Here is a 20,811-nt window from a genome sequence, read left to right as displayed (position 1 = left end):
AAAGCAGAACAGCGAGTATGAGACGCAATGGAGCAGCAGACAATCCCTGAAACCGAAAACACGGGATGAGGAGGAAAACATGTTCAGTGATGAACGCAGAGTATTGTCTCCGAGTTGATTAGATTTAGATAGAGAAGAGGAGAATGATAATCACACCAGTTGGAGTGTAGCAATGTCAGATGAAGAAAGGGAGTCAGGTCGTAAGATAGAAGGAGACAGTATGTGCATCCCCTTGGGATGTCAAAATCTGCATAAGGAGGTAAGATGGTCAGATCTGGAACACCCTAAGGAAAGAACACCAGATCCTGTACCATATGCCAAACTTTCACAAAGACAATTGTGTAGTGTGGGAGGAGAATCCCCACCCTATGTGAGTAGTTTATGGTTGTTACCAGCACGAAGACGAAAAGGGGTGATTACCCCTGGATTGAATAAACAAATAATGGGGTCCAGCTATGGGATGGGGTTCACACAGTTCCACTTGTTAGAGAAGGGGGGGCAAGACTGCAATATATTCCATGGCCCTAGATGCGTAAGGATAACTTAAAATGCATTTTACCGAGTTTGGCTCCGGGGCTGGAAAATGGATATACGAATTAGAGAAAATGACAGAGGGAAATACGTTGGCCATAGGGGACATAAAAGGTCTACTGGCAGCGATTCTTGGAGGGAGAGCTGACGACATTTGGAAACAAATGGGATATGCAAGTGTTACATCACAAAACATGGAACATGATGGAGCGCCATTTAATAATTGCAGGGCAGATGTTTGGAGGGCTCTCCGGGTACAGTCTGCCTATATGTCAGATATGGGGGCAATTATGACATGTAAAATGAAATAAGATGAAGACCATATTGCTTATTTTCAGGATATTCACGAGAGATGGCATATTGAGACACATGAGCCTTGGGAAAACAGTAGCATTATTCTATCATATTTTGTGTCAGGGATTGCCAGAAAAAGTACAGAGACAAATGAAAAACAAGTAGGAATGGAAGCGAAGCCATGGGCTGAGATACAGTTGACTATTGTGCATCATTGTCGATTGTTACAAGAGAAGAATGAAAAAAGAAAGATGAGAACAGGAAGATTGAGAAAGCCAAGTTAGTTCAGAAGAAAATGTCAACATTTGCTATAGAAGGGGCAGTATTGACAACTGGAGAAGGAGGAGGAATGCAAGAAGCAATGTGTGCAATGCAGGGGAATAATGTACACGCGGTGCATCAAAGTAGGTATGGGTTTTGGCCACGAGGTAGAGGTGGAGGATTCAGAGGAAAAGGAGGTGGATTTCAAAATGCACAGGGTGGAAGTCAGTGAAAACTAAGAGGAACGCCATGAACAACGGGAACCAAATGGAGCAGCATATCAAGGACAACAGAACAAAGTTCCAGTCTACAAAAGGATTTTTTATACTAATAGAATGTATTCAACTTAATATTACATCAGCAAGTGACTTAATCACGTAATTCATCAATATGTGGATGTATATCATGAAAGTAACACAATTAGGTAAATGAAAGCAGAATATTAAAGAAAAACAATCTGAAGAATGTGTTTATTTCATATGAAAAATACCATTGAATAAATAAGTAAACATTGGTATGACAATGACAAATAGTATTTTAGAGGTGTTAAACGAGACAGTTTAACAAAACGCTCATATATAATGAAGCAGAAACACAAAAACAATTATAGGAAAAACACAGTCATTGTGCAAATTCAACACAAGAGAATTTAACTTCTGAGGGCATAAAAGTCATACCAGGGCAAAAGCACTATTAGTCTTTCTAGCTGGCCCTAGCTAGTTCATATATGATGCATATATTTTATCATCATTGTATGTCAATAGACCATGGAACATCCAAAAGTCAATTTTGAGACAAAAACAACTTAAATAGATAATTGAATTTCCTCCTGGCTAATGAGTGCCTAAATGAGGCTAGTAGAGAAAACATCAATAAACCATAAAACATCCAAAAGTCAATTTTGAGACCAAAAAAAACGAAAATAGATCATCGAATGTCCACCTGGCTTATGAATGCCAGGTTTGGGTTGGTAGAGAAAACACATTTCTCTACCAGCCTCAACCTGGCATTCGGAGGGAGGGGTTGAGGAAGATGGAAGAGAATGGCCCAGTAACCAATCCAAGTGAATTATTGCCACCACCAAATGTTATATGTTGGAGATCAATGTTGTGAAATTTATTAAAGATTTCACACGTAGGTGGAACAAGCCAAGAATTTATGGATCATTCCAAGTAGAGAAAGTTTCCACTGCTGCAGTTAGGGTGTCTGGAAGAAGAGCTTGGTTACATTTGGGCAACATAAAAATCTCCAAAGGCGAGACCCTCCCTCTAGTCCCGCTGACTGGGAAGCAAGACAAAAAGAACTGCCACGTGTGCAGACTCGATTGATGACAAAGAAGAAGGACGATAAAGCAAGTGTGTGATTAAAAAACATTCCTTTTGGACTGGAATTAATTGGACACTCCTTAAAATACTAGCAGGAAGTGCATGGACTTGCAGAGAATTCCAGAGCCTAAACTTACTTTTTAGAGATTCTTTGAAAAAGTAAAAGCATAGTGGCACTATGCACAAGTGCACATTTCTCATTAAAAACTGGAAGAGAGATCAATACCCAGATTAATTTTTGAGAAAATATATTGCAAAAGTAACAAATTGCACCAGCCGATAGTGACGCACATAGGGTTGTGGTTGCAGTTTTTGTGTTTATACTATGTTCATACCCTACCCTCGTTAGGAGCAATGTTAATAGTCTAACTTTTCCCCATGATCCAAAGAACGGTCCAGTTATAAGAAGGCTTTTGATTGCAATAATCAAGCAGATTGTGCAACTACGAATGTGATTTGAGTACATGTATTAGAAATGATTCAGGGAGAAGAAAATGCAGTTGCAGGAAGACTAGCAATTCAACAAGAAATGGCGTGGCACATAAAAGGTTTTTACATATGCACGTGTTTTCTTTTCTTCTTTATATATCTTACATTTCGAAGTCTTTATCATTCTGGTGGTTCAATTGAAAACACAACACCTGTGATTTTCCCCAGTATAAGTACAAATGATGATAATTCCTTGATCTATTTGGGCACGTCAGATGACATAAGAGGGGTTCAGAAGAAGATAACCCGGGGAGAAATACCTATCTTGATAATTCGGCTCATCTGGGGAATAATATGTGGTACCAACATATGAAAAAGTGGGGGAGAGAACATCTGATGAGAGCTGTTATGTCTGATCTCTCATCCCCCATGCAATGAGTACAGTAAGAACATTGATTTCAAAAGAGATGCCGACACTTGATGCAAAGTACCTCAGCCATCTATCAGCATGTAATACCAAAGGACAGTTCCAAGGGAGCTGGGCACCCCTGTGATGGCGATCAAGACAGACATTCCCATACCAGGATGATTATATCAAGACAAAGCAAATGGAAAAAGAGCCTGATGGACAGACATGATGCTTGTGTATCCTTCTATGGGACAAGTCAAAGTAATAATTGAAGAAGTGAAGAGGATAAATTGCTCTGACAAAATTGAAAAGACTGGAATGCCTGGATGCTGGGAGTGTTTACGGCTGTTAATCTATGGATGAGTCATTACGACCAAATGATGGGAAGATGCGATGTTGTGCAGCTCATCTACTAAAGAAGGAAACAGTGCAAGTGTCATGATCCATCAATCACGCCCTTTCTGGTCTTCCTGGTCATTGGCACGTCGGGGGTTACTCGCGGTAGTACACCCAACATGGCCGTATACACGGAACGCAGTCCATCGACCTTTACGTCCTAGGGAGCACGCTCTGTAAATTAGCCACTCCCCTGCGGCCCTGCGGCCCTGCGCGTCTCAACGCTACCGTTAGTTGTGGCTTGACGTGTATCGTAGTTCATGCTCCTGGAACTGTGTTGCTTCCCAAATTCCCGGAACCCATTCTTTACTCCTTTTCCTTCCCCTCTCCTTGTACCTTATCCTTCCGCGTTCCACGCGGTCGGCCCCCGAAGGTTGCCTTCCTTCCTGGTCTTCCTGGAGTTCCTTGATCCCGGACAAAGAAGGTGAACGAATCCTGGAATCCGAAGACGGCCGAGCGGGCTTATACAAGACCCGAACAGCACAGAAGAAAACCCCGGCGAAGGATTCCGCCAAGCAGCGAAAACAGGTGAGAAAAAGTGAAACCTGTGACAGCAAGAGGTGCAGAAAGTGAATGATGAGTGCCTAGAGTCATGGGCCAAGAACTCTAAACTGCTGACATTGTTGGATGATGAAGCAGGACAAATGGCTTGATTAATGCAACAATGTGGTTTTGAAGCAAAGGTGAAGTCTAAGTTGGAGAGAATAAAGGGTGCAAGAACATAATTGATATCCGGAGAATGAGGAGAGGGGCTGCTGTCCTAATGGATTGATAGTGGGCCTGTGGATACAGAGCATATATAAAGTTGCCCAGGAACTGGGGAAGAGTGTTTTCCATGGTACTTATCCATGTTCCAGCCTTGGTGATTCCCCAGAGCGACCTGAATGTTGAGGGATTTCCAAAAGTGGATGAGCACTTGAGAAAAAGAAGGTTACTTGCACTCTGGCAGATGAAGAGAGAATTATCTATTTAAGTTGTTTTTGTCTCAAAATTGACTTTTGGATGTTCCAGAGTCTATTGACATACAATGATGATAAAAAATATGCAAAGGTTGTGTTGGAGTTGCATTGGGAGGTTGTCTGGACTGAAGTCAAGAACTGAGAAGTTGAGGGCAGCTATCTACGCTGAAGAGGAACATTTGTGCGGAGGATGAATCTTCTCATGTTAAGGTGCAAGAAAGAACACAAAGGATGCCAAGTCTTAATTAATTGAAAACATTTAAAAGCTTGCAGAATGAACAGAATTGTGGTCTCTTGTCACGTGAGTTGAGGCTGGAAATAGGGCTTGAAATTGGAGCTCCAGACACAATAGCGAGTGCCCTCGCTCCCGTTGCATTCCTAGGACAAGAATACTCTGCAAGGCCAAGTACAAAGAGGATTTCATGACAGGAGGCATAGGTGATGAGAAATGTTTTTCTGATTGGGTGATAGGGCAGCTTCATGTCCTATCTACTTGCACCTTCATCTTGGCTTATGTGCTGCTAATTGAAGCAAATGTTCCAGACATGGCACAAGCATACCAACCAATTGTATTAGTCCATATAACAAAGGACCTTATAGCTTGAGAAACCAATGAAACTCTGTGTAACTGATTTTTCTGAAAATTACACGTTTGAAGAGGTAGTCATGAATTGTCCACCTGATATTGGACAACCAATAACAAACCTTTATGATTGTATATCTAGATGTGTCCCTTAACCAATCCCGACCCTTGATAGGTTTTTCACTATTGCCACGTAGCGTGATATCATTCTGACGCACGAAGAGTGTATATCGCTGAGAATGTGCGTCCGTCCGTTGATATTCGTTGCAACTCCCTGTTTTAGATAATTGCTAATAAAAGAGCAACTTGCCATCTTCTTGAGGTTATTTGGACTCAGTTATTCTGGAGTAATCTCATCCAGTAACAGATGCACATTCCAAGGGCCAAAAGCTCAAGGTGGCTGGACATGCATGAGAGAACACACAGTGTACTGTCTGCATTGTCCACCCACCCAAAGCCCTTCCTCAGGTGGCATAATCTTGATTGTGGGAGGCAACAGGGAGACTCTCCTTGTTAGCTCCCCATATCTTCCTGCCCCCAAAAACATCCTGCACCCATTCCCAACCCCCCTCCCTCTCTCCCCACGTATGTACTGGACCAGGGGTTTGTGCTCCGGTCCTGGCGCTCCTCCCACCCGTGCCCGCATTCAACAGAGAAAACGACAGTGGCATATTGTTTTTTGGCCGGTAATGGCCCAGGGCCCTCATCGAGGCTCAGGCTGGTTGTCTCTAGGCCCGCCTGATACGGGTGTGATTGGTATACTATCATTGAGATGCAGATACCTCTAGTGAGGTGACAATTACTCCAGGTGAGATGCAGCCAATCTAACAGAAGTACAAGGGGTCCAGTGGGATAACAGTTACTCTGAGCGTGATGCAGATATATCTAGTGGGGTCACAATTACTGCAGGTGACATGCAGATAGTCTAGCAGTGGGACATTGAGTCTAGTGAGGTAACAGTTACTCTCTGTAAGATTCAGATACCTCGAGTGAGGTGACAATTAATCCAGGTGAAATGCAGACAATTAGTTTAAAGGTAGTACAAGGAGTCAAGTGGGTTAACAGCTATGCTCGGCCATATTCAGATATATCTATTGCAGTGAGAATTCCACTCGGTGAGATGCAGATAATTAGTCTAACAGTGGTACAATGAGTTAAGTGGGGTAACAGTTACTCTGGGATATGTAGATAACATCTAGTGAAGTGACAACTACTCTGGGTGGCATACAGATAATTAGTCTAACAGAGGTACAATGGGTCTAATTAGGGAACAGCACATTGTACTTTTCGTCATTGCACAAATTCATTATACAAAGGAAACACCTTGAAAATACTCTTAGTGCCCCTTCTATTATTGTGTGTCTATTGAACGCATGCAGTGTATATTTTGACCATCCCATTCCTTCTGTAGAGTTTGCCCATATCACTCAGCCATACCACAACTGCTCTGACTGCTCAGCCATACCACCACTTCCCTGACCACTCAGCCATACCACCACTGCCCTGGACACTCAGCCATACCACCACCACCCTGACCGCTCAACCATACCACCACTGCCCTGACTGCTCACCCATACCACCACTACCCTGACCGCTCAGCCATACCACCACTGCCCTGACCGCTCAGCCATACCACCACTGCCCTGACTACTCACCCATGCCACCACTGCCATGACTGCCCACCCATACCAACACTGCCCTGACCGCTCAGCCATACCACCACTGCCCTAACCACTCAACCATACCACCACTGCTCTGAACACTCAGCCATACACCACTGCTCTGAACACTCAGCCATACCACCACCGCTCTGAACGCTCAGCCATACCACCACAGCTCTGAACGCTCAGCCATACCACCACCGCTCTGAACGCTCAGCCATACCACAACAGCACCGGCTGCTCAGTCCTACCACCACCCGGAGAGCCAGTATAACTTATTATGAAAATACCCTGCAAGCCAAGCACTGTGATACATCCAGTGCACAGGAGACCTATTACCACCAGCCCTTTTCAGGTAAAAACTGGGAGCTACGATGCAGCAGGAGTTTACAGTCCTTGTGGGACGTGATGAGGTTTATTTGATTTGATGATTTTTTTCTCTTAGATACTGCGGGCAGCATTGTTAAGACATTTATGGGTGATGGAAACAATTTTGAACTGAATCCTATCCTTGACAGAAAGCCATTTGTACTTTCTTCTGGCCTCAGAGATGTGTTCTCTAATTGGAATGCTTAATGTTGTTCTAAGTGCATTATTTTGTAATATTTGGAGTTTGTTTGTGAAATGTTTGTTCGCTTCTACGTAGAGGGTGTTGCAGTAATCAAGTTTAGAGAGGATTAAGGCTCTTGCTAATGTGATGCAACTCTTGGTAGATAAGAAGGGTTTGCAAGCATGTATGAACTTGCACGTGTACGCTGTTGCAGACGCCGTGGCATTAACTTGTTTGCCTATGTCCAAGGCTGAATCCAAGTAGAATCCTAAAGTTTTGGTCTCCTTGGCAACTTTGATGACAATACCATCAATGTTGAATGATGTGTATTGACCACCGAGTTTATTGAGGTTAACCGGGGCTCCTAAAATCAGGATCTCCGTCTTATCATTCAAGCACAGGCCATGAGCTACAATCCATGCCTGAATGATTAGATATATTTTGTTGACTAGGGCCAAGGCTGTGTCATAATCGCCAGAGAGAGGTAGGAGTATCTGGGTGTCTTGTGTTCTGAGCTGCATGAGCTGGGCAGCCCAGGTATAGTCCAAGACCCAGGCTGTGTTGGGAGGGCAATCTGAGGGTTGTGAGGAACAGGGGCATGGAGGGCCAGAGTTCAGAAAAGCCCTGGGCCGCATTGCCACAGTGACCCGGGTGAAGATGGGGAGCGTTGCCGGTGCAAATAACTGCGCTCTACAATTACAGGGAACGCCACCCTGAATGGTATGAGTCCTTGGCCACAGCAGTAGAGCGTGTGGTGCTTCCGCTGCCACCAGGGCGCACTGCGCTGACACCCTGATTCCTGGCAGATCAAGCAGGCACCTGACAGTCAATAACCCATGGGGCCCATGGTGGAGGGGGCCCCAACGCTACAACTGAGAACTGAGATCTGAGGATACAGCCTTGCATAAGTGAGGGTAAGCTGCAAATGTCCCGACGGGGCACCTTTATCAAACTTGCCACGTTTGTTTTTTAAAGCCCCTCCCCACACGTACTGATTTATTAAACCCCCTTTTAAAACGAGGGGGCTACACTTTTCTAATAAGGCGGTGCACAGGACCCAGCAACAAAATATATTGCTACGTACACATCCAAACAAACAGCACAGCATGGAGAAAAAAAACAGGAAGCAGGCACACAGGAAGCAGGCACACAGGAGAAAATACACAGGAAGCAGGCACACGGGAGAAAAAACACAGTTAGCAGGCACACAGGAGAAAATACACAGGAAGCAGGCACACGGGAGAAAAAACACAGGAAGCAGGCACACAGGAGAAAATACACAGGAAGCAGGCACACGGGAGAAAAAACACAGGAAGCAGGCACACAGGAGAAAATACACAGGAAGCAGGCACACGGGAGAAAAAACACAGGAAGCAGGCACACAGGAGAAAATACACAGGAAGCAGGCACACGGGAGAAAAAACACAGGAAGCAGGCACACAGGAGAAAATACACAGGAAGCAGGCACACGGGAGAAAAAACACAGGAAGCAGGCACACAGGAGAAAAAACACAGGAAGCAGGCACACAGGAGAAAAAAACACAGGAAGCAGGCAACAGGAGAAGAAACACAAGAAGCAGGAACACAGGGGAAGAAACACAGGAAGCAGGCAAACAGGAGAAAAAACACAGGAAGCAGGCACACGGGAGAAAAAACAAAGGAAGCAGGCACACGGGAGAAAAAACACAGGAAGTAGGCACACAGGAGAAGAAACACAAGAAGCAGGCAAGCAGGAGAAAAACACAGGACGCGGGCACACAGGAGAAGCAACACAGGAAGCAGGCACACAGGAGAAAAACACAGGAAGCTGGCACACAGGAGAATAAACACAGGAAGCAGGCACACAGGAGAAAAAACACAGGAAGCAGGCACACAGGAGAAAATACACAGGAAGCAGGGACACAGGAGAAAATACACAGAAAGCAGGCACACAGAAGAGAAAACATAGGAAGCAGGCACACAGAAGAGAAAACATAGGAAGCAGGCACACAGGATCAGTGAATGCCTACAGAAGTCACAAGAGTCCAAAGGTGGTGAAAAGATACGTTCACATATGATTTAACAATTGATTAGTTTGATGTGTTCAGATTTATGCCACAGCTTATGCCTTAACATGCACATCAACGATTCCAACATAGTTCAGTAGGTTGAGGGCCTGCTGCAGAGAGGACAACATGATGTCTGATGCCGCGGAGCTCAATTAAACAATTATACATTTTTTAAGTAATCATAGCACCCATTAGCATACGGGAGGTAACTTAATGTTGCATCCTAACTAATGACATGGCTCGGATCTTGGGCCTTACCTCTCGGAATGGGCCCACAGTCAGGGCCCATGAATGGGCCCGGCACAGCCCCCACCAAAGGTCAGCATTCCCTACCTTCTGATCCTTGCATCCTCCCATCATTGCCCAGTTGAACCTCAGAGTGTCCCACAACCCCTCTATTCTCTCCCTATCCCGCCTTCCAGCACCAACATAAATGTCTCCCATACTCTCCCCACCGGCCCGCCTACTTCGCTACCTCACCCTTCCTCTACCAGGGTCCCCTATGGAAATAAAGAAGGCACCCCCAGTAGTTCCCTTCCCCATTTCAATGGTGGCCATCTATTTTGATAGTTTTTAATTTGAGAAATGATCACGTCACCATTTCTGAACTTCAAAAGAATTGCAGTCTCGCTGCAAACAACATACTAGGGTGCTAATAGAAATCACCCCCTTTCAATCTGGCTTACCTGGGTAGAAAGAGCCGGAACCTCATTACACTTCATTTAACTTGGGTTTCCAAGAGCTGGGGCTATTGGGTAATTAATGACATGGAGAGACAATAAGTACTTGGGGGATGTTTATAATGGGAACAGTTTGTGGGACTATATACCTGCACTAGGCATACACCGCAAGCTGCCATGTGCTGTGTGCCATCCCCAATGTTCATGGGAAAACAAAGGACAGATCCCAGTTTTCTGGGTTACGAGCTGAAGCTGCTGACAGGGGCACATCCTAGACAGAAACCTTTTGAGGTTGTAGAGGAGCAGATGTATACATCTGCAGGAGATCCCACCCCCCCCTACCTCCCCTGCAATGGAGACATGAGACCGTGCCTTGCCTGACACCAGCTATCATACCAAGCAGCAAGTATTTGGAAGGAGTTATCCATTGAGACAACCCTATCAAATGTACCCTCGAATTGATGACAACCGACGGCAGGAACTCCCTGAAGGAATATGAAAAAGAGCTAATGACGTTATAAGAAAGGGTGCACGACGTCCCGAGATAGTGAATGAAGACAATGTATGGATCCTAGAGGCCAAATGACGAAGTAAAGAATCGAGTGGACTATCAAAGTGGAAAAGAAGAAGATTACACGTTAACAAAGTGCTGTAGAAAACAGAAGTTCAATCAATGTACAGACGCTGAAACGCAAGGTATATCAAATCATCGATAGGCTAGCTATGAGTAGTGAATAGAATGCAGGCAAAGCCACCACTGTATAGAACCTGGACATTGGTATCATGAAATAAATAAGCCAGAAACCATGAAAGGGGAATAAAAAGCTGTGTCACAGTAGAATAACAGGTTGCTGAAGCTGAGTGTCGAGGCTGTCTGGCCTGAAGTGAAGATCATAGAAATTGAGGTCAGCTATTTACTCTGAAGAGAATGAGTGTGCAGAAGATGAATGCTCTCACGTTAAGGTGCAAGAAAGAACTCAAAGGATGCCAAGTTTTAATTCATTTAAAGCATTTAAAAGCAGCAGAAGGGACCAAATAGTGTTCTTTTGTCACGTGAGCCAAGAATTGAAATAGCGTTTGAACTTGGAGTTCCAGACACGATAGCGAGTGCCCTCACTACCGTGCATTCCCAGGACGGTAATAGCCTGCAAGGCCAAGTACAAAGACAATTTCATGGCAGAAGGCATGGGTGATGAGAGATGTTGGGCTAATTGGGAGGTGAGGTAGCTTCATGTCCTATCTCCCTGCACCTGGGTCTTGGCTTAAGTGCTGCTAAATGAACCGAATGTTCCAGACACTGTACAAGCATGCCAACCAATTGTATTAGTCTGTATAACGTAGGACCTTATAGCTTAAAAGGCCAAGGAAACACAGTGTAACTATTTTTTCTTAAATAACATGTTTATAGAGGTAGGCATACATTGTCCACCTAATAAAGGACAACTAATAACAATCCTAGCTCCTATATGATTGTATGTCCAGATGTTTCCCTAAACCAATCCCGACCCTCAATAGATTTTTCACTATTGCCACGTAGTATGACGTCACTCTGACGCATAATGGAGTATATGAAGTGTATTTTTTGTGGAAATCATTGAGAGACTGAGCGTACGTCTGTTGACGTTCATTGTAAACTCCCTGTTTTAGATAATTGTTAATATAACAGTGACTTGCCATCTTCTTGAGTTTGTCTGGTTTTTAGAATTATTCTGGTGTAATCCCATCCATTTAGAGATGCACGTTCCAAGGGCCTTAAGCTCAAGGTGTAATTCTGAGTAACAATAATTTCAAGGACAGCAAAGCTGGTTAATGTGACACTCTACTGCCCACTTTTTTTCATCTAACTCACTCCCTTTACGATAATGTATATACAGTGTGCAGAAACAGGGGGTTCCTGGGTGGTTCAGGGTCAGATTTGAGACTGCCGGTATTTTTTTAGCTCATGCTATTTTGCTCTCTTAATAGTGAAGATTTATTTCTCCATGAATGCTGGGCTGAAAGTAGCAGCCAGGTGTGCCCGGCGATGGAGACCTGGCAGCCAGGACTGGCGGAGAATCGAGCACCTGCCATTGAAAGGTTAGGGAGGCTTCTATGTGGTGTCAAACACATCTGCATCAACTTTTTGTTCTACCCCTGTTGGTTGTAACATGTTTTATTCTTTTAATGGGGTGGGGTCCTGCCCCACATCCTGTCCTCCCCATCCTCTGCCTACAACCAGCGCATACCCTGTTCTCCACAAACATGTACGTATATATCTATGTTGGTCGTACGACCAGCAGGAGTCCATCTAGAGTTGGCAAGGTAAGTGCGGTTGATGAAACCACAGACTACCCTTGAACGATCTAGAGAGAAAGAGTTACATTCCATCAAAGTTTTCAGTATAGGGTTAGTAAGTGCTCTCATGATATGCCCGACAGCTCCACTCAGACCTGGTTTTCCAGTCAACTGTTAACATTTGGTAATTTTAATTTTTCCATGTTTGGGCTTACAACTCATAAAACAGATAGGCGCCCATTTCCAATTAGTCATACCGTTAATTAAACGACACCCCTTCCTCTCTGCCATACAAAGTACTGCACGCATTTGTGCCAATATGTATTTTCATGCTGGTGCAAATGCTGTGGATTGTTATGGAGTCCGCTCGCATTTTACGCAAGCAAAAAGCAGGTGGACTCCATCAGAAATTAATTGCAAACGCCACCTGCCATGAGTATATGGAAGGCAGCGTTAACCCAATTTGCACGGCGCAGTGAAAAAGGGTGGCGTACATGTCACCATTTTGCACTCTCCTGTTGCACTCCAACATGCAAATGTTGAGAATTACATGGAGGGGAACTGTGTGCACCAAAGTGGAAACGTAAAAGATCCTCTCCGTGTCTCGGGAGGATAGCTCAGGAGCAACGTGCTCGCCTTGGAAGCAAGACGACATGGAGCAACACAGGTTCGATCCCCGGGGTCGTGCTTAGAAACCTCTGGGTACAAAGCACGTTATAAATAACCAATCATATCATGTATAGTAGGGGGAGCTCCAAAATGAGCCCCATAGTGCTATTGTCTCTGAAGACAATACTGACTGGCCACTGGAAAGCCACTTTCCTACCATGGCTACATTCTCGTATTGGGGTTTGGAAGCAGAGATATTCATTATATTACAGCATGCCCCTGCATATTCCCTTTGCTTTATTTATTTATTTATTTATTGTGTGCAGTTCCGAAGAACTTTTAACATAAATACACAAACATGAAAACATAATATTCTATAAAAAACCAATTAAGACATATATAAAAAAAACATAACATTTACGGTCAAACAAAGGCAATCAAAACAAACCTAAAATACAGGTCAATGGATCCCAAAGAAACTCAAAGTATAAGCGCGGCCAAGCGTGTTATGCTAAAGAAAGCACAGAAGCCATTCTACTGCTCCTGAAACCCAGCTCTAATGCCTGGTTATTATCCTACTTACGATGACGTGCTAGATTTTAAATAAGGCTATATGCAGGCAGCAATGCCAACATTCAGCACTGCAGATGGCGTCGTAGTTGTACACACATCTGGACAGCTCATAGAGGGTGCACATTTCTTTGCTTTGTTGTTTCCAGCATGTTGGGCGGTTTGTACATTCGACAGGTTCTATGCTCAAGTGGGCTGTGCAGCCAAGGACCCATCACAGATGATATGGGGAGTGAGTTCATTCTCATTAATAAGAGCTTCCGATGGACAGATAACGAGACATCTTTCTAGCCTCAGAGAGGCAGAATAAACGTCCTTTGCATTCCTGTGTCCACACTATATGGCTATTCCACTGTGACTGCAGCACATACTGTCGGGCAACTTTGCCCATCCATGGCATTTGCAAGTCACGGTGCAGAATACATGTAGAACGGCGTGTGCAGCAGCTCATCAGTTACACGCGGCCATCGCTCTAGCGCACCGAGAGATCCTATTCTGAACCAGGAGATGTGCCTATGCCCATGTCAGACTATTTGTTTCGCTGAATTCGGGGACTTGTAGTTTTGTTTGCCCATAAAATGTTTCCAGGCAGCAAGTGACAGAGCACGGTAAAAGGAGAGGGGGCTGGATACCCATTGGTGCATCTTGAGCTGGTTGCATCGTCTCCTGTGGGTTGGTGGTGTTATCCATGAAGTCTGTCTGCTCTTTGAAGCTTTAACACTGGCATGGGGCTTGTTGCTATGAAATATGCGAATAGAATGAGCAGTTTCGCTAGAAAGATTTTTCTTGTAAACAAAACATAGAAGCTTTGTCATTTTGCTGAAGTAATTAGTTGGCCTTTCCTTTAAAAAATGAATCAGCAGTTGGGAAGTGTGATGGCGGCTGGAGGTTTGAAATAAATCTCCCCCCCCCCAGCATTGATTCTCACTGCATGAAGAGTTGGAAGTGTCACTAATGAGGAACTTGACCTAATGACCCATTTCCTATGAATTGCTGAGTGCTGTGCAGCCCTGTATCTGACGCTGCTGCAGTGATAACAGAAGGAACAGCAGGAGGCCTTGAGGCGCCCCAGTCATGACACCTCGGGTCCAGCGCAGCCAACTTCAGACCCTCGGATGTTTGGTCTATGAGAGCCCTCCAAGGACACTGATGAGACTGTAGGGGAAGTGGCAAGGGGGTAGTGGGAGACCTGGGTGGCGTGCAGCCAGACATGCTGGCGCAGAGCGTGATGGATGAAACAGGACACCTGCCAGAAGACATGAGGGAAGGCAGGAACAGGCGGCTCTAGAGGAAAGACAGGGACCTGGGAGGAAGAAGGGATGCCTTGTGAAGGGAGCAAGGGAAAAGTCCTCCAACCTTTTTTTGTCTCGTAGGCGGGTGAAAACACCCGATTTTCTTTTTGGCGGGTGAGAGGCCCATAAAAGTGAATGGTCGCCTGAGGGACTTGGCGGGTGATTCATCTGCTTTCAAGGCGGGTGACACCCGCCAAAAGCGGGTGAGTTGAGAGCTATAGGAGACAGAAAGATGGCACTAAAGGGCAGGGCAGGGAGATGGCGGGAGTAGAGAGAAGGGAAGTGACATTAGCGTAGCCAGCCATCTTGTGTTTTGCATGTCTGTCCTGATTTTGTCGGCAATGTGGGGAAAAGTCCTGGCTTTGCTTGTCCACTGCAGAACCATCTTTCACAGACTTTTCAGAGCCCAGAACACATGCGGCAAGAGCTTTCTTTTCCTCTTTCTTTGTGTTGGATTTTAAGTGCTAGTCTTCCTAGGCCTGTCACATAGCTTATTAAGTCATTTCTTTGCGTCATTAGCGCTTTAAAAATGAATGATTAGAGGCTGATGGCCACAGACACAGCAGTGAGCAGGTCATTAGGAGTGACTATTGTCCCATAAGAGGTGTATTGTTGGGTGTTTAGAAATGGGAGGGGTGCATGTTTGCGCATGCTGCGAGAAATGACTACAAGCAGATGTCATTATCATGAAATATATTTTCGTTCACTGTTTATTAGATTTGTTTAGGCTCACATTACTGCGCATGTTGCTACTGTACCCTTCTGCTCAGGGTGGTTAGTCAAAGATATAACCATACTCTCTATAATGAAATATATATTTACATGACAGCTCCTTTTAATGCATGAGTTAACATACGGATGCTATAATATTGTGTGTGTAATCTTTTCCATGTCAATGAGGCTGAACTAATAATTCTTTTAACACATTTTTGGCACTTTGTTGTTTGTATTTGGTGTTGATTGATCTTTTTACATTGTATTCTGTGCCTGTATTATTATTTTTTATTATACTTTGTCCCAATTCACGCATTAATAGGAATTTATTGTAATGCTTACATTGATTTTATGTTAATTGTCTTTTATCATCGAATGTTCATTTTAAATTTGATTGTGTTCTTTTATATAAAGCCTTAACATGCTAAACTATAATAAATAAATAATGATTTATAGATTGTCAAGTTTGTTTATTGTGGGACTTGTGTGTGCTTTGTAAGGCATATCTATAAACATTTAATTTTAGCTCTTAATTCCGAAACCTTTGTTAAGAGAGAGATGAATACGTCATTCTTAGCTAGTGCCCCTCCCCCGGCCCAATATCTCACAGGTGAGAGACGTTACTAACTAAGGCAACCTTACCATCCATATCCCAGGAAGGTACAACTGGCATTGGGCATGATTTAAATTAAAGATGACAATAAAAATGAACCAGTAATGAAACAACCCAAGTTGTATTAGACACGAAAGAAATGTGCACTCAACACAAAAGACACAAACACTAGGTAATATACAGATTTATACATGAAGAATATTACCATGGCATCCATAAAGACATAAAGAATACTAACACAAGCAATGTATAAGCTGAATGCAACATGAACGCTACGCAAATATAGCCAACTAATATAGAAATGCAAGAATAATGGGCAGCCATCTTTTCCAAAATGGAAGCTGCGGCAAGCTTCTAAGTAAATGAAAGGACTTAATACATCACGAGGACTCAAAACGCTGAAATAACAAAATGTATATCTGTGCAGAGCTGAGACAGGAGCTGGCAACCACAGCCAAGGTTACTGAGAAGTTATGGAAGGTCAGAACATTGCAGTGAAAGCACTAGATAGTAATTACCAGGACACAAGAAGGATACTCCCCAGTTAAAGTTTTATAAAAGAATACCCAGTGTTTGGAGACAGATGCAGGACAATTATAAGCCCATGTACTCAATGGGAATAGCTCAAGAGTGTCCCCAATGGTACAGGGAGTCATAACACTCACATTAATACTAGCTACGATCCTAAGAAATGCATGGTGAAAAAATTCCAAAAGCAGTCTCACCACACGTGACCCCATAACTGAAGAACACAGTCTATTCATTAGCAAAGGACGCAGATGGGACACCTGCCTCTCTCCTTAAACATATTCACAGACATGAGACGCCTTACAAGGCCAACTATAGCAAGATAACCCTGGCTCATGGCCTAGGAAAAAGGGATGGTATTTTCTTGAATTGGAAGGAAAACAGTCCATGGACCTCTCTCCCCTACTCCAGTCTGGCTCATGTCTTCATGACCTGTCAGTCGCCCAAGGTTGGTCAGTAGAAAGCTATCCGATCAAAACCCCCAATGCCAGGCCACCCAGTTCCTATTAGGCCAACCAATGGCTCATTGTAGAAATGATGTCTTTTTACTATTATCAATTTAGAGGTGATCTCAGGAGGATCCATCAAATTGTTATTACCCAATTCAAAGTCTAACCCCTATAAAATGCATAAGTAGTTAATCCCCTTAACCATCCCTGTACCCCATATGTTTTCTAAAATGATATTATGTTATAATGTTGTGGAGGACTTTTTTGCTTGTATGTGGTCCCTGCTTCATTTAGGTGTTAATAAAGCTGGGGTTTTGCCTTCCTCTTTCTCTATTTCCGTAATTGAGTCTGATTTTCTGGCTTCTGATCCTCTGAGTGATTTGAGGTTTTTTCCAGGGTGTCTGCTGTATGGCCAAGTGACTAAATCAAAGACAGGGGATGCACCCAATTTCACTATTCATTCAGAGTGTCAGATCCTAGTTAAATCATTTAATTTCACTGAGTTTTATCAGCCAACATTGGGTGCCACAGGAAGTGTGTCAGTTTGCATCTTATGTTATTATGAAAAGTGATTCACTCAAGGTTTACTAGACTATTACCTTGCTGCATATATGTTTTTAAGGTTTTACACTGCCCTTGGTGGTCTCAGAGAGCCTAGCGTGTCCAGGAAGTAGGTTATTGTGTCTCTATCAGAGATGACCAGACCTTAGTCTGAGGAGAGAAGAGGAGTGGGGATAAGAAAAGGGGACAAGACGGCATATCAAGGTTTTGACAGACATCAGGAGGAGTGATGTAGCCAGGAAGAAGTATGTTTGTGGTAGTGTGGGCCTCTGGGGGTCCGCTGGTGCTGAATGTCAGCATTTGAGGAAGGTGGTCTCTTACGTGTTGCGTAAACCATTGATAGATTGATTGGAAGTTTGCCCGTGAAACCAGTCAAGTGCTTGGATGCGTGATGGGCCCGAAGTGTGCTTAAGCCGCCAAGTAAAAAGGGAAGGCATTGACCTGGAGTGGGTTTATCCTTGTGCCAGATCAGATCCTGGAGATGTAGCTCATATTTAATAATAAGAGTGATCATGCACCATAAAGTTTATTTGTCTTACGCAAACTTCTTTTAGTGTCACTTTGCATGATGCCTTCAGGTATCAAAGACTGGAGGCGTGCCTTCAAATGTCTGTTTCTGTGTCGTCACTGATGGTGTCAATGCAAATGCAAATGGGGTGGCCCGTAGGCTGCCACCCAGGGCCGCGGAAATCCTAGCAGCGGCCTCAGCGAGAAATCTAACATCCGAATGCCCAACGTGCTGTATGTGGAAAGATACTACAGTGTTATTTGTTGTGCTGTGCATGTGTTTAAATACCATTTGACACTATTTAACAAAAAAGTAGATGTGTGGGAACCAGAGGAGTGCAAAGGAGAGAGTATAGAGCCGCGTGCATCGCAGATTGCTTCTGTTGAACGTCTGCGTGTAAAGTGTCTGGCAAAACCAATCTGTGAAGTTGGCCACCCTAAGAGACAGTGTTTTAGGGTGGGGGACCAGAGAGGACAGGGGCGATGAAAGAAAAGGGGGAGGAGGGAGAGAGAGAGAGAAGGGGAGCGAAAAGAGCAAGAAAGGCGGGAGAGAAGTATATCAGGAAATGTTACTGCAGAGGGACTGATATAATAATGATACAATTCAACACAAAACCGGGAACTTTATTGGCATGAAAATGTAGAGAAATATTGCAAGAGTAAATACAGGCGATGCATAACATGTTACATTCTCTGCAGTAGTGATCTTTTGGTTTTTCAGCTTTTTTTCTTTCCTAAAAGTCCATACTGTATTATTGATTTTGGGCCGGATCCATGCATTTGTTGCACGGTTCAAAGTGCCTTTGCACTGCTGAAAAGTGACTTTGACTACCGACACAAACCCCGATTCATGGAACTGTGCAAAGTGTATTTTTGCAAAAATTCTATTGCAGTGTATCGGCCCAGCCTCGTCACCCCCACAGTTGGTCCCCATACACCTAGCGGGTCGGCTGCCCAGGGGTGCCCATTTGGCCACCCCATCATGCCCTACCACCCATGCTCCTAGCAAGTGGGAATGCAGAATGCCAATTCCTAAGGGCCACTCGAGCGCACCTATTCCTATCAGTGTGGTAAATTACACCCTCTGAATCCCCGGTGTGCTACCTACACTTGCCCTGTATGCAATTGGCCCCTTGGGGCAAACTCTGCTTACCAATTTCAACAAATGCCCGGAGCTTTATCGACCCCCAGCTTTCCTTAACATGCTTGGACCTGGGCACTGATGTTCTGACATGCCTTGCTCAATGACCCATGAAAGGGAACCCCACCAGGATGGGTTCAAACCTGAAAGATTATCTGTGGCACCCTCAGTGGTCCTAGCCAGATACTGGAGCACTCCAAAGATTCGCTCCTATGTACCCTCCGAAACTTCAGGAATGTCACCCTGTGCCACTGGCCCACATACACACTGATCGGAATGTGCTTGACAAATGCCAATTTCTATTGACCAACCATTGCATGGCACTTTAGGCCTCTGTGCCTACGACACCACACCTGTAACCAAGCAGAGCATACCTAGAGAGTTCTAGAGAGTTGGTGGGCCCAGTCTGGTAACCTTGCCCTCCCCATCTACCTCTGGCACAGTCCCAAAATACATGACTCTGGCGCAAGCTAAGCATACCTACTGGACCGGCAGGCCCCTCTGTAAGTTCCAGCACAGTAAACTTTACAGTCGTGTTGGCTCCCAACACTGGGACCGTGCACACATACCGGGACAGCAGGCCCCTTGTGAGCCTCAGTTGACAAACTCACCAGCCTCCACCGACCTCAGACATGCTCCCAACACCTCTTCGGTAGCATGAGTGCACCTAGCGGGACTGCAGGCGACCAGCCCCTGATAACTGCCAGCATGCTCGAACCCTAGATTCCACCTAGCTGGAACAAAGTCTGCAACCCGCACAAACACAGCTACGCGGCCAAAGTGGTTGGGCCTCTAGATGCACATAGGCCCAACACCGGACCACCAAATGGTCTTTCAACCTGTGAGTCTAATAAAACCACAGTGCATTACTCACGACCAACACAAACACATGATCTGAGGAACCGCTAGCCCTATGGAGCATAACATCTGTTTGTACTTATCCTATAATAGTAAATGCATAAAACATCACTCATAAACCTGTTTTGTGTTGGCAATAAAAAAGATGTGACTTTTTATTATACATAATACATAATACTAATAAACATAACTTGCTGGGGTACTGTGGTCCACCTCCCCACTGCCCTTGTCCTCCTTCTGGACAAAACGCTGCTATTCGGACATCTGTGGGTGCCTGGGTGCTCCATGTCTCCATCTATGCAGGTATGGGCATTGTCCCCTCTACAGCTATTTTAGCCAACTTTCACTGTACCAATTTTGCTTCATTTGTCTGTAGGTGTTGTCTCGTTTCCTTTTCACGTTCCTTTATTCATTTTGCAGTGGTGTATTATTATAGTCTGAATTTCCACCCACCCTTTCGCTTTAATACCCAAAATGTTATCTAGTGCCTTCTGCACTTGTTTTGTTAAGCCCCTTTAGATAACAAAATAAAAAAGAGGAACTGATTGGTCTCATTGGCCCCCCGCCTC

At 44.4% G+C, this 20,811-nt stretch overlaps 1 protein-coding gene across 3 annotated transcripts in view; it reads left to right on the top strand.

The window, feature by feature from the left end:
* Positions 1-20,811, top strand: part of RBP5 (retinol binding protein 5) — a 141,544-nt gene that overhangs the window by 51,234 nt on the left and 69,499 nt on the right. The gene's annotated exons all lie outside the window — the stretch shown is intronic.

The sequence above is a fragment of the Ambystoma mexicanum genome, chromosome 3p, assembly GCF_040938575.1.
Source record: "Ambystoma mexicanum isolate Mex_15411 chromosome 3p, UKY_AmexF1_1, whole genome shotgun sequence".
Classification (NCBI taxonomy): domain Eukaryota; kingdom Metazoa; phylum Chordata; class Amphibia; order Caudata; family Ambystomatidae; genus Ambystoma; species Ambystoma mexicanum.
This window is presented reverse-complemented; position numbering and strand designations above follow the sequence as displayed.